The 16,290-nt window shown below is 28.1% G+C and overlaps 1 long non-coding RNA gene and 1 pseudogene across 1 annotated transcript; both read right to left on the bottom strand.

The window, feature by feature from the left end:
* Positions 1–5,525: 5,525 nt before the first annotated feature.
* LOC149060230 (uncharacterized) lies at positions 5,526–6,051 on the bottom strand (annotated as a pseudogene).
* Positions 6,052–7,276: 1,225 nt separating this feature from the next.
* LOC149060229 (uncharacterized) lies at positions 7,277–8,682 on the bottom strand. Its single transcript, XR_016189375.1, has 7 exons — positions 8,482–8,682; positions 8,113–8,265; positions 7,986–8,044; positions 7,788–7,861; positions 7,628–7,725; positions 7,474–7,574; positions 7,277–7,397 (listed from the first exon to the last, which is right to left on the bottom strand). It is a non-coding gene; the product is annotated as an uncharacterized LOC149060229 (long non-coding RNA).
* Positions 8,683–16,290: the final 7,608 nt, after the last annotated feature.

The raw sequence follows: 16,290 nt of genomic DNA, 5'->3' as shown, positions 1-16,290 counted from the left end.
AGATGTAATATTATATAGTTTATTCTGTCACATATTATGATGATAAACATAAGATGATTTATTTTTAATAGTAAAATTATAAATCATATTATTTGAAAATTGTGTGAAGTTGGGTGACCAAAGCTAGGTGACTACTTTTCGGGCGGGTAGTGAGAAACCTTGTACGTTGGATTGCGTTCTTTAAATTTCAAGGGTGCCAAACTATTAGTTTATGTTGCATCGAAACTATAAAGTAGATGTCACCCTATGTCACTTAATAATTATTTGTTTCAAAAGTATATAAATAAATATTAAATTATATTGGCGTCGTTACCACAATAATTATACCAAACATATTATAGTCATAATTACATTATGTTTATGACAAACCAATATTAATTGAAAGTTAGGTTATAATTCTCTCTAAATTCGAACACACGTTCTAACAAATGTACATAGTTCATTATTACTTTTGCAGTTTACATAACTAATTAAAAGTTTAAACTGTTTAACGATATAATTTGTTAGAGATCACACTTTTCGGAAACAGGTAAGTTTACTACCGTAGTAGTACACCATACTGCAGCTTAACAATTATGTAATTATGCTATGTTAATTGTTTTTATTTAATGGTAAATTTTAATTAATGTTTGAATCTCGTTTGTGATCATCACCATGTCATGTAATTATTGAAATAATAAACTTGCTCCTCTGTAGGTAGATTTTAATTGTGTATAATATCATTAATTTAAGAAATACTTATTATGCATATAATACATAATATTATGCTCATTGCTCAGACACTATTGTTTAGTGACCTACCTTCCTTAAATATATATCGATTGTAACATTACAGTTTATACTACCATTTTGAAAAAAACTATATGTATTGTAGAAACAATTGCCTAAGTTATAATTAATATTAATACATTTATTTGTCATAAATATAAAAATTAAATTCAACACCTATAAAAATAATAGTATGTGGAGACTATGTGATATTCATGTTTTTAAGGTAACGTACAGAGCTAATACCAACTATTAGGTATCTAATGTCACAATATACAATATCAAATAAAATTATATTATATTTTAATTGTGTTTATATCATTTTTATACATTTGTTAATTAGCTGTTATAAATATAATGATACAGACAGTAAAATATGTTTGTGTTACACATATGTGACAGTTAGTTTGGTAGGGATGTGTTTACTACCCAATATTTTACAGGATATCTGCCTATGTATTAGAAATATTCTAGGTACATTAAAAATATGGATGGACATTTGGAGTTTATACAATTATTTATTTTTGTAAGTAAAATATATAATAAATAATAATATGTATCAAATTATGACTTATATCAAAGTTGTTACTTGTTTGTATAACTGTAAAAACATATAGGTAAAGAAATAATTTTCATGATGAGAAATAGTTTTTAATAGGTTTTAGAATAACTGAAACTGTTTCTATATGTAAGGTAGTATTGTATTAAAGTTCTAAGTATTTAAGTTTTCAATATTAATTATTAAATGTATTTGAGAATCTCTTGACATAAAAAAAAAATTATAAGTTATTAATTTTAAAATGTATATATTATTCAAATAGTTAATGAAATTGATTATTCAGATTCTGGGTCTTAAGTGGCCTCAGTATTAACTTAAAACATACTTAAGTCATATTCATACATACTATAATGGTTTATGTATATTTGAAATATTTCATTCAATAAATGGGTAAAAAAAAAACATCTTCTTAATTGAGTATTCGTTACCCACACAGTAAAATTATATTTTCAAAATATTGTGTAAATTTTTTGCGAACATTAAAATATTTTATTTAGATTGTCAGAATGTTTTAAAATATTTATGACAAAAACATTTATATGTAGTTTATTATTTATAAGTATGAAACATCCAGTCACAGTTCTATCATTGAAGGAGTGTTCATGTTTTTAGTATTTCAGCTCGCAAACTGTTGGATGACTACATTTCATGACACAATAAGTAAATACAACTTTCTCTTGTACTTCCCATTGTATTTATTTTCCCATCCATTTTCAGGTGGCATGCAGTTTACATTTACTGTTGTACACAAGATTGGATTATTGCATTTATTATTGAACTCAGTATTGTTGTATCCTTTTTAGACTTAATTTAATTTAATTATTAAAATGATACATGTGTAATATTTATTGTTTGAATATTCAATATTTGGTAAGTGACAATCGTCAGCACAGGCTACAGGCGTCATAGAATTAATAATTGTTCTACAGAAAATAATTATGAAGAAACTAAAGATTAATTTTAAAATTAAAGTTTGTTTTCATAATAACATAATTTTATAACAAGTAATACTTTTTTTTTTTTTTAATTTAAAATTATCTTTAATATTTTTGTTCTCTTAAAATAATATCTTAATTTATTATCCATGTGTGCCAGTGTGGCATTGTCACAAGTTTAATGATGATTTATAAAAGTGTAAAATATTATTGAATATGTTAATATTTATAGTTTATTTTAAAATTAAACTGTGTATTTTTCAGGCGCAAGTGATCCGGGTTTTTCTTCACATTTTCAATTCGGTTTTCCACTGCATTTTCCTTGCGGACTCACTTCAGTGTTTCTACCAAATGCTAATTCTAAATATTTAATTGTTAGAAATATTAATTATTTGATTTATTCCAAGCGCATTTACTTTTGTTTTCTACAGTTATTCTGCAAAGTGCTAATTCTAAACATTAAATTGTTAGAAATTTACATTTTTTATTGGTTTTAATTGTGTTTTTATTATTTTTAGTTTTCATTTTTTATAGTGTTGTTTTATTATTAGATAATTTTTTAAACATTGTTTTTCTTTTTTTTTTAGTGTTAGGTGTAGCTGTCTAAGGTTAAGAAAGTTAATTTTAGACGGCTAAGATATACAAAAGTGTCCTTGAATTACTATTTCAGGCATACAATAGTGTCGTTGAATTACAATCTCAGACATACAAAATTGTCGCTGAATTACTATTTTAGGCATATAAAAGTGTCGTTGAATAACTATTTCAGGCATACAATAGTGTCTTTGAATTACTATTTCAGGCATACAATAGTGTCGTTGAATTACTATTTCAGACATACAAAAGTTTCCTACAAAAGTGTCGACGAATTACTATTTCAGACACAGAAGGTAAACAATTAAGTTTAAAAATGAGTTTAAAAGATAAATTAAATGAGGTAGCTCTTTATATAATAACTGAATATCCAAAATTGAATTTTGTGAATGTCTCAGTTTCTGACAGTTGCATAAGTAATATTTGCAATATTGTATTTAAGAAAAATATTGATCACAAGTTGAAAAAATCAATAGTAAATGCTATTAACAGAAAAACTTCATCTCTTCGTAAGTGTATTGAAACTATGAAATGTGATAATGTAGTTAATACATCAAAAATGAATAATAGTGCAATAATAAACTATATTGAACATTGTAATTACAAGTCTGACGATTTCGTAAATTACAATAATAAAATTCTATCTGACATATGTAAACACATTAAAGTCACTGCAAATAGAGTCAATTGTTATAAAGTGTACAAACAATGTATAAAGTACCTCAATCTGCCTTCGTGTCTACCGATGCATAACACAGAAAAAATTGATTCCAATAGTTTTTGTTTTAATGGAAATTCTGGTAATGATAACAATACTTTTGAAAATTGTATTTCTTACTCTGTGCACACAGAGTCTGAACTTCTACAAAGTGACAATGTTTCATTGCAATATACGAATGGATCGCCAGAAATTGATTTCATTCAGACTAAAAGAGATCCACTAATACCTAGTAGTACTCCAATTCTACCAGAAAACATAACCGATGAATCTGTTTTTGTTACCCCGAGTAAACTAACTAACAAAAAACATGTTCCAAGCCCCCTTAGGAATGCCTTCTATAAGAAAACGCCTGTAAAGTCTGGTGTTGTTCTACCTTTGGAAACAAAAAATCAATTTTCAAAACAATATGACGACCATGATTTTAAGTGTTTTGAAGGATCTTTTAAATTTTCATTTGAAGAATGGTCTCTTATGAATTATACAATTTCAGAGGTGAAAGCCGTTTGGACAAGACTAAGTATCTTATTATGTTTAGGAAGCGCATAAGAACTGTGAACAATACATGCGTTGTTAATGCTAAAATGGTCAGATATTTTAAAAATCACTGCAACGTGTACATGTATTGTAGCTATGAGGGGTGTAAAACTTTTAGGATTAAAGTTCAGCCCGCAAACGGAGTGTTAGTGGCGGATGTGTATAGTTCTGGTTTGAATTATCATCACAATCCAGATGACACTGGTCTCACAAATCATGTAAAAGAGTTTCAGCGTGACTTGAGCAATGAAGCACTAAAAAAAACTAAAGCGTTTTCCTTCAGGTCAGACACTATTGACTCGGCATCACCCACTCAGTTGAATTGTGGCAATTTGCAAGGCATTAAATCAGATTATGTTGTCAGAAAAATCAGATCAGAGGCCTTGACTGCTGATGATTATGATAAAGATGATTTTCATGATATTTTATTGATGTGTAACGATAAAGAAAACAATTTTGTACAGCATGTCGGTATACCTTCAGTGCATTGCTATAGTAAAGAACAGTTAGACATACTAAGAAAACTGATTAAATATCAAAATTCAGTAACTGGCTATTTGGATGCAACTGGTACATTGGTAAGGAAAATTGACAAGAACAGCAAAAGAGTTCTTTACTATGTTCTAGTTGTGAATGTCCCTTTACCTAGGAACTCTAGTGTCACGTGTCCCGTTGTTGAGATGATTAGTTCAGCACACGACATAGTTGCAATTTCACAATGGTTGAATGCTTTTAAAGCATTTGTTTTGAAACACAAACTGACTTGGCCCGTATTCACAAACATAGTGACAGATTTCAGTTATGCACAAATGAATGCCTTGTGTATAGGTCGGGATGGTTTTACCTCCATATTCGATTATCTTAACTGGTGTTACAGAGCATTGGTTGAAAACAATAATGGGTCTAATGTCACGATCATAAACATATATGCGAATCATTATACAAAAATCATAGTAAACCATGTCTATACATATTTTCAATCTGAGACAAACAACAGTAAGAGTGTAAAAAAATGAAAAAAAATAATGTTATTGATTGGATATGTTTACTGTTTAACGCAAAGAGTTTGGATGATATTGAAAATTGGTTCAAAATATTTTCATTAATATTGTTGTCTCCGTGTAGTACAGGAGAAACTAAAAATGCCATTAGTACGATGAGAGACAAGTGTAATATTAACCACCAACTGTCGAATGAATCAAACGACGAGGGCGAAGATTATTCAGAAGAGATAAATATATTTCTATGCGAGTCAGACACGAGTAATTCCATGATGTACAGTAGATTTCAGTCTATCAAAGAACATGTTAAAACCGAAGTCTTAAATTGTGCTGTAAATAGTGATGATATAATTATTAATGAATATCATGATGAATTATATTTACACAAATTCATAGTCAAGTGTGTACTTTTCTTAGCATTGTGGACACCTGTTATGAACAATAAAGTCAACAATGGCAATGAAATCCGCCAGAGTAATACTACCGTTGAGTCTTGGTTTAAAACGGTAAAAGTTGACATACCTGATGGCGACTGGAGGTGGAAATGCGGTCGTATTCTAAAACTTATGAGAGAGCGTGTGTTAAATATGCTCACAAACAAATAAAGTATAATATTAGAAAAAAAACTTGTACGCGTACACTTGATTTTGAGAATAAGTCAAGGCAGATAACTACCAAAAGAAAAATCTTGGACATTTCTAGCCATAACCATTTAGAGGCAATAGAAAGTTGGGGGAAAAAAGAGAAACAGCACAGACATCTCCAACACACCCAGTATCGTCCTTTCAAAGCCCTGTCATTAAAAATCCCAAAATATTCGACCGCTACAGCAGATGAAAATATTTTTCCCATTGTGGTTGATGGTATTGAAAGTATTGTGGTTACAAAATGTGACAATGAGACTAGGTTTAATGTTGTTGAGCCTATTAACAATGACATGGATGTACATGACTTGAGTAAGCAAATCAATGATAATTGCTTAATTAAATCTGTTTCGACACCTGGCAGTCATAAATCTCCGTTTCGACAATCAGTGCAATCTATAGATTTATATAAAAATATGCTTCCTAAAGATTTGACATATTTTAAACGAATGCCAAATGATATATTCCAGACAGATTATATAGTAGGAAGTTATGGGTACATATTACCTAGTTCCAGACATACTATGGACGTTTTGGACGACCTGTACTTTCAAGATTTTGATTCATTATCTGGGGAAAATTGGTTGACTAACTTTGTTATAGATATCTGCTTGATGTCATATGCTTTTAAGCTAGGCTCAATGAATATCCAGGTTTTATCAGTCAACCATGTCAGACGTCTGTTTGAAAAAAGAGAAATTGGTGAACAGCATTATAAAACTACTTTTACTCAGGACAGTACAGTTATTCTACCATGGTTAGTTAATAATAATCACTGGATAGTAATTGTTTTAAATTTCAAAACCAAAGAGTATTACATCATGGATCCATTTAATCCATATAACACAGAAATTCAATCATCAAAATTTCAAATCAATGTACCAAAAATGCTAAAATCAAATGTTATATACGGTGACGATTTACAATGTCCAACATTATCACATATTACATGCCCTTTGGAAAACGTTCCACGACAAAAATATGGGTATAATTGTGGAATTTATTTAATATACTACGCATTTAAAATTATGGACGATTCTGAATTCAGTTTAGAGTTTAATCCTAAAAATTACAGAGAATATTTAAAAAATTATCTCTTAGAAAATTTTGAAGACATGACAAACATATGCTTATACTGTAGCCGGCACTCAGATAAGCATCGAAGTCTCCCTAAAGATGACTGTGTAGAATGGGTGTCGTGTTCGGTGTGTTGCCGCTGGATAGCAATAAATTGCATTCCTAAAAAAGATAGAATTGATAATTATGAAATAAATAATTTCTACTGTTTTCTTTGTCAGAAATTATGAAACTAAAACAATATATAGAAATATTAAATATTGAGTTTAAATAGGTGAACAAGTTTATTGTTATATTATGATTTACTATTATATCAATAATAGCTGCTATTAGCAGAGCAAAATTAAAAACCGGTTTGCTTTAAATTTAAATTTTGAAAAATATATTCTATGGGTACAGAATTCACTTATAAATAAAAGCAATAGATATCCATTAAATAATTTATTACTTTCCATGAACCACAGCTGTGTTTGAGAGAAAATACTAATTGTAACTATACATTTTTCTTAATGTGGGGTCTCTTATAATTGTAGGTCAGTAGGCTTAGACAGGCTCAGTCCTTTCCTGAATTAATTTTATATAATCAAAGAAAATAAATCAATTAAAGAATCACATACAATTTTTTGTAGAGGATACCTACTGCTCAAATGAATGGCATGCAGCGTTGGCTGTGAGTTTATTTTCAAATACATTTTCCAAAGCCATATTGTTGAGTGGAAACATATATATCAATGCTTATAACTAGAAATCAATGAAATTAATATACTATTAATTATTACAATATCTATACTTACTAATTCAAACTATTAATGCTTAAGGCACAATAGGCTTATGATGATGATGTCCCAGGAGAAAAAGTATAGTCAATATTGTCATGTATCTTAGATAAAATCTAAAAATATTATATTAATTAATAATTATAAATTGATTTCTGTAAAAATTATATTATCTTACCAGGTGAACCAGGTAATGGAAGATCAAGTATTTCATTATTACTTTACTTTAAGTAATGTATGATTTCGAACAACCTAAATGTATAAAGTTAGCAACAAAAACAAATTAAAAAAATATATTTACCAGGAGTATCAGTATGTATAGTTGAATATTTGAGCAACAAAACAATGTTTTAATTGAATTGTTAAAAATCCCAACCTTATCACTAGTCATCGGCTTTGAAGACGTATTCAGTATTCACATCACAATTATCTTTTCTATATGAACATTAATAAAATGTGATTAAAAGTTATTGCTGTCGAATGTTGTATTAGTTCATAAACACCTAAAAATGGTGTGGGTGTAACCTGTTCTCCAAATCATTAAGAAACATATTTTTCTCAAAATGTTTTCCATACAACTTAACATTTTTTTTTTTGATAGAATATTAGCTGGCTTATCTGTTGAATGTTGATAGGTTTCTAACCAAATTTCACAGCTAAAAGTGGAACAAAAATATTAATTATCTATACGACAAAACACAATTGACTTTTTACTCATTATGTTTTGTACATTAGTACGTTTTAATTTGTGTAGATGTGTCTTAATGTTTACTAGACCAAAAACATTAGGTATGTATAACATCATGTTGTACATTTAACAAGTACCATTGACTTATTTCACAGTTAACATCGTTGTAATATAAAATACTTACCGAGCTTATTTTTGCGTTTTAATTTATCCAAACGATTTCACTACGCATTTTAAAGAATAGCCACTCTAACGAATCCACATTGTAATAATATGGGCATAATATAAAACGGAGTACGCTAAAAAAACGTGTAACAAATATTTAGGTATGCCTTTTGCTAAGATTTTTTTGCTAATCATGAGCGGCATGAACCATGAATGATGATGAATCATGACTAAACCACGGAATATAATAAACATTGTTCTGTGAGTGAGATAAACTAATTATTATGATATCAATAATCAATTTATATTAACCACGGTTTAAGATATACTGGTTGCACAACTCCCATATTAAATTGCTTATGATCACGCCGATCACGGACCGTTCTATATGTTTTTCGATAAGACTCGCGTAGACTTAGATTGTAGTGAACCCTAGCGGCAAACTCGAAAACTATCCTATCAATATACTATGTTATTGTGATTTGTGATATTACTATCAGACACGTCCGGTGGCGGTAAATATAAAAGAATAAATATTAGAAAAACGTCTCAAAAAAAAATAAAAAAAAAAAATACAATTATTACTTTAATTTTATTGTTATTGAATAATTTTAATTTGTAAATGTGGGCTACACTTCTACATCTTAAGAGCATTTAATATTATTTAATTATTATAATCTCCAACTGTTATAATGCCAATGTGTTGTGTAAAAGATTGTACATATCGCAATGCATCCTTATTTAGTGTACCTATAAATTTAAAAAATGAATGGGAAATAGCACTAAATATGAATTTAAACCACAATTCAAGGATATGTGCTACTCACTTTAATCCAGATGATATTATTACAACTTGGGAATCTGGTGTTGGTGTGAGTAAATATACTGTGAGTACATTTTACTACAGATAAAGATTCATTTTCTCTTAAACCACAGTTTTCTTTTAATATTTTTTAATTATTTTTAGATTTGTTTGAAAAGACCAAAGCTTAAAGCTGGTGCCATACCAGTTAAAATTTTGAAAATCAATGAAGATTTAGTTTTTTCTAACAATAGGGTTTATTGTGTACAACATGATCATACATACTTCAAATTTGAAAATACACCTGATTCTCAATCATATGAAATTCAGCATGTTGAGGTAATTATTTATTAAAATATTGATGATTAACTAGATAAGTTATTTGTAAATAATTACAGGTTGACAATGAAGTTATGACATTTTTTAAATTGATTTTTGAAAATGTATCATCAATAAATATTCCATCTAAATGGTGTTTTGATATTAATTTGAATGGAGATAAAAAAATAATTTCTTTCTATAAACTTAGTTTATATGGTATACATTACAGTCGCTCAATTGAAAAACAATTTGTTATTTCTGAAGGTAATAATTTGTCTTTTTATTTTGTAAATGTCATCAACACCATGATTTATTACTAATCTCAGAATGTATTAATACTCTTTTACATAACAGATTCTGATATATATTGTCATTTATATGGAGAACTATTTGATATGACTAACATTTTAAGTATCAATGAATTAAAAACTGTTGAGGATCTTGAAAATATCTTAAGTACTTTTGAAAATTTGAAGGTGTGCCCTGGTTTAACTAACAAAGGAGATTTTCAAAAAGTTAAATCCACATTTAGTCCAGATCAATATATTGAAACTCTTGAACGTTTTCGGCATGCACAATGCACTAAAATTGCATCTAATGAATTAAGGTATACTTCAATAGTTTGATTATGTATGTGATTTAATTTTAGGATGTGGTTATACATTTTATGATTTTAATAAATTTATTTGTTTCTATTAGTGGTATTTGTAATTTGTGTAAGAAACTATATTATTCCATGAGGCAAAAACTATTAAGGTTAAAACATAATAAACCAGTTGAAAGTTATTACTCTCCGAGAAAGCAAAAGCGCATTAAGATTTTACAGTTAACACAAAAAAAAAATAAAAAAAAAAATAATAGAGCCATACAAGAAATAAGAAGGTTGAAAAATGCTTTAAGTGATGTACATCTTCAGATGCAAAATGTTTCAGATACTTTTTTAAAAGAGTCATTAGCTAATTCTGGTGTAAGTGATATACAGGGTGAACTTATTAAAGACATTTTTTCCGCAGCTAAAATAAAAAATTCCAAAGGACGCAGGTATAGTGAAAATTGGATGATGTTGTGTCTGTTGTTCCAAATAAGGTAAATCATTTTATCTAATTTACCATTTTCATTAATTCAAAACAATATTAAATATTAATTATACCATTAATTGATTATAAATAATGTAGATAACCAAGTGGATACAAATTTTTAAGAGAACAAAATGTAATACCACTTCCATGTGTGAACACAATAAGAAAACACTTATTGGCAATAAAAATTGGTTGTGGCTTTGACATTAATTTTTTCAAATTATTTAAAAAGAAATTTTCTGTGAAAACAGAATATCAAAAAAAGGGTATACTTGTTTTGGATGAAATTTTTTTAAGATCAAGTATAGCTGTAAATAGTAGAACCCTTACATATTCTGGTCTTGAAGATTTTGGAGATGAAGTAAAAGAAGATTGTGCAGAAGCTAATAAAGCCGATCATGGACTTGTGCTAATGTGGCAAAGCTTAGCAGAAAATTTTACCCAGCTAATTGCAGTGTTTGCTTCGAAAGGACCAGTTAAAGGTGATGTACATCTATTTGATTTTTTGTTTTTAATTTCAATATTTTATTTCCAATAGGCATTGATTTGGCAAAGCTAGTCATCAAAGCAATTATGTTACTTGAGGATGCTGGTGGTCATGTTGTTGGGCTTACAAGTAATGGCGCCAGTACCAATAGATCTATGTGGAAAGAACTAGGGATATGTCCAAGTATTGAAGGATTTAAAAATCATTTTGAAAATCCCTTTGATAATAAGCGAAAAGTTTTTGTATTTGCCGATGTACCACATTTAATGAAAACTATACGCAACCGTTTGCACACTAATAAACAGTTAAGAGTAAGTAATTACCAATAAGTAATAAGTAGGTATGTATATTAACAAACAATACTTTTATTTTTTTATAGATACATTTATCAAAATCATACATAAAATGGAGTGATTTCCATGATCTATTTTTAAATGAAGGTCAATCACTTTTAAAGGTTTGTCCTAAGTTGACAAAACATCATTTCGAGCTCAATAACTTTTCAAAGATGAAAGTTAAGTATGCAACTCAGGTAAAATTATTTATATTCTTAACAATGGTCAATACTATAAAACCTTATATACAATAGTTATAAGTTATAATTTATAATATATTAGAAAATGTCGATATTAATTAATAACTTTATTTATAGTTATTTAGTTCTTCTGTAGCAGTAGGCATAAAGTTTTATAGAGAAAAAGGATTAAAAGCTGTACAAGATTCTCATGAAAGTGAATTATTTGCTATTACCTTAAATAATATGTTTGATGCCTTAAACCGCCGATTTTCTGATGAAGGCATGAGAAAAAATAGCAAAGATTTACAGGTTTTTTATGTGTTGCATGCACAACCTGTGGATTTATGTTGAATGTAAAATATTATGTGTACCTATAGTTAAATAATAAATTTATTTTTACTACATATTACCTATTACCTGCAACTAAATCAATAATTTGTGTTTCAGAAAAAGTGTACTAACCATAGCGGTAAAGTATTTTAGTAGTAGTATAAATCATTAATTTGTGTTTCAGAAAAAGTGTAATAACCACAGCGGTAAAGTATAATTAGTATAATTAGCGGTAAGTACTTAAAAATTTTCCTATAATGATGCTTCGAGTTGTCTCTATAACTACTTGAAGGAAAATATGGAAAACTTAGTGTTGTATTTTTAATTCTTAGTTATAAACACAAAAAATTTTATGATTTTTCGACTTCAAAATTATTTGCAAATATTCGGGTTTTCCACAGATTTCGTAAAACTTTGAACTATAAACGCTTATAAAAAAAATGTTGACTAATGATTTTCAATTTTTTTTAGCTACAATAAGAACAACTCATAAGGAACCTTGTAATAAATTTTCAAGTTTTTTGGTCATCCAACAATTTTTTACCGACACTTTAAAAAAAAATTCTCATAAAAATCGATCATTTCAGTGGTCTATAAATAACTCAAAAAAGTCAAAAAAATGTTTGAAAATTAAACTGTATATGGATAATACTAACAAACATTTAGTGAAAATTTCAAGTATTTACAGTGATTAGTTTTTGAATTACAACCATATAAAAAAAATCGATTTGATCGAAAACTAGTTTTACGTAAAAATTCCCGTTTTTCTGTCACTTTTTTTTTGTTTTCTCGATTTTGTCGAAAACTGTACCTAACCGACATTTGACCTCTATAATAAACCAAGGATATTCACTTTTCCATCGGAAACCACCCCAAAAGTTTGAATTTGAAGCATTATTTCAACCAGTTATGCTGTACACAGACACAAAAAAAAAACACACATCATTGTGTAAAATCAATACATTCATCACTCCGTTCAGAATCTAAAAATTAAGGAAAACGGGAATTTTTACGGAAAATCAATTTTTGAGAAAATCGATTTTAGATATTGGTGTAAATTTGCAAAAAATTATCGTAGACACATGAAGTTTTCACTAAATGTTAATATTGGTATTTTCTATGCATGAACAAATTTTAAAAATATTTCAACAATACTTATAATAAGAAATATCACGTGTATTATTCAGTCTTAATTTCTGTAAAAAACATGAACTAACAAATTTCGAAAACTAGGTTCAAATTAGTTTCAAATTAGTTCCAAATTATTGTTGAAGTTTCGAGGTCGATACGAAAATATGGGGGTCTGCCCCCTCCCAAAAAAAAAAATATTTCATGGGGAAAGTTAGATGTTCCAAATTTCGAAAACTAGGTTTCAACTAGTTCCAAATTAGTTCCAAAATATTAATGAAAGTTCGAGGTCGATACTACAATGTTTGGGGTGCGCCCCCAACTGAAAACAATTTTTTCCGGGAAAAGTATGAGGTTCCAAATTTCGAAAACTAGGTTCCAATTAGTTCCAAATTAGTTCCAAAATATTGGTGAAGGTTTGAGGATGATATGACAAAGTGGGGGTGGGGGGCTGCGTGAAGTTGACCCCCCAACTGAAAAAAATTTTTCCCGGAAAAAGTATGAGGTTCCTAATTTCGAAAACTAGGTTCCAATTAGTTCTAAATTAGTTCCAAAATATTGGTGAAGGTTTGAGGATGATATGACAAAGTGGGGGGGGGCTGCGTGAAGTTGACCCCCCCCAACGGAAAAAAAATTTTCCCAGGAAATGTATGAGGTTCCAAATTTCGAAAACTAGGTTCCAATTAGTTCCAAATTAGTTATAAAATATTGGTGAAGGTTTGAGGTTGATACGACAATGTGGGGGGGGGGGGCAACTTCACGCACGTGCTGAAGAATTAAATAATTACATGGAATCTTGTTTTAAATTTTCAATCGTTAGCTATAAAATTCAAGCGTTTTATAAATTTTTAACAACTGAAGAATTTGTAATATTTCAATTAAATAAATTTTGTCAAGATTTGAACTTTAAATGCTTGTAAAAAAAAAAAACGTGGCTATGTATTTTTAATATTTTCAATCTACTATTATATAAACTTATGGGGAAACTTGTATTAAATTTTCAAGTTTTTTGACCCAACGGATAAAATTTTATTGACATTTATAGAATAAAAAACGAAAAATTTCAAATGTCTGTTGTCTGTACATAACTTAAAAATTGTTGAAATATTTTGAAGCTTTTATCAATTGTAGGAATTAATAAAATAAATATATGGTGTAAATTTCAGGTTTCTACAATTATTCATTTTTTAATAACATTAAAATAAGAATATCGGTACCCAAGAAATTGAGTGAATATCCAATGTTGTAATTCAAATGCTCATAAAAATGTAATTTGACTTTCCGGTAAAAATTTTTTAATTGATAAAAGTAGACAAACTCACGGCGAATCTTGTATTGAAATTTCTAATCTTAGATTTAAAAAGAAAAATTTTTATGAATTTATAACAAAAAATAAATTGCAAATTTTCGTGATTTTTACGTATTTACTATTTTGTCAAAATTCAAACTTTAAATGTATTATAACAAAAAATGTATTGTAACAATGTATTAGGAGCCTTGTATTAAATTTTGAAGTTTTTTTACCAAACGAATAAAATTTTACTGCCATTTAAAAAAAAAAAAAACAAACGATCGAAAATTTCAAATGTCTATAAATAATTTAAAAACATTTGAAATATTTTGAAAATTTTATTAAGTATAGAAAATGCCAATATAAATATTCATAAAATTTCATGTGTCTATAGTAATTCGTTCAAGAGTTACACCAATATCTAAAATCGATTTTCTCAAAAATTGATTTTGCGTAAAAATTCCCGTTTTTTCTTATTTTTTTGTTTTTCCTGGTGCTTTTGAAAACTATTGGGAATTTCTAAAAATGACCTCCCCAATGCACTAACTAGATTCACTTTCGAACCAGAAAAGCTACTGAAGTTGAAAATAACTATCTACCTAAATATTTATTTTTTAAATTATTTTTATACATTTCTTAACTTATGTACCTTACCCTATTATTATACACATATATATATATATATAAACAGGAACATTTGGAAAACGGTTTTTATCTGACGCTTAAAGGATAAGGGATAATAACACAAGATGAAGAATTTTGTTTCTAAAAATAAAATTAATTTTAAATCTTGTGAGCCTGACGAGGATTATGGTTTGACTGAGCCATTGATGGATGAAATTTTAGAAGATATAAAAAATAAAAAAAATGCGTTTATAAAGAGTCTATCGAATGTAAGCATACATAAAAATGTTTTAATAAGTAGGTACGTACAATACGTATATACCTCGTTTTGAATCAACAACAATGGAGAGGCTTGTGTAGCAAACCATAACTGCGATAAATTATACTCCAAAAATATATATTATATAAAATAAATAAATATATCTTTTGTATATGTTAACTTATTATTCATTTATAATAAACATAGATTATTTGGAAAAAGAAACTAGAAATCAAGCCGACTCTCAACTTTGGCATGTCGAACGACTAAACCGAATAACTGCATCGAACTTCGGAAAAATATGTAAGATGAGACCACATACGTCTTGTAAAAATACCGTTCATGGTTTACTGTATGGTAACAACATACATGCAAAGGCGTTAGACTATGGAAAAAGTATGGAACAATATGCTAGAAATGAATTTGAAAATAAATTTGGGTTAAAGGTTTCTCCAGCTGGTCTATGTGTGGATTCTGAAATACCCTATTTAGCTGCGAGCCCAGGTACCTAATATAACTACAAAAAGTTCAAGCCATATAACATTATACCTACCTTATTATTATCATATTATAATAAAATTAATATTTTAGATGGTTTTGTTGATCATGATTCATTGATCAAAATTAAATGTCCATTCTCAGCAAAAGACTGTGATACCATATATAATTCATGCGATAAAGGAAGAAAAAGTACCATAATATAATTATTATAATTATTTAACACACTTTTAAAACTAAAACATAAAAAAAACTTGTTCATTTTATTTTGCAGATTAAGTATTGCAGTTTAAAAATTATAAACGGTGAAAACATAACTGAACTAAAGAAATCATGTGACTATTATTATCAGATTCAAGGGCAATTGCATATAACTAGAAGGAGCATTTGTTATTTCGTAATATATTCTGAAAAATGGATTTCAGTTGAAAAAATAATTTACGATCAACACTTTTGGGCCGAAAAAATGTTAAATTATTTAAAAACGTATGT

The sequence above is a fragment of the Diuraphis noxia genome, unplaced genomic scaffold (assembly GCF_037042655.1).
Source record: "Diuraphis noxia isolate RWA-SAM2 unplaced genomic scaffold, SU_Dnox_SAM2 contig0001, whole genome shotgun sequence".
Lineage (NCBI taxonomy): Eukaryota > Metazoa > Arthropoda > Insecta > Hemiptera > Aphididae > Diuraphis > Diuraphis noxia.
This window is presented reverse-complemented; position numbering and strand designations above follow the sequence as displayed.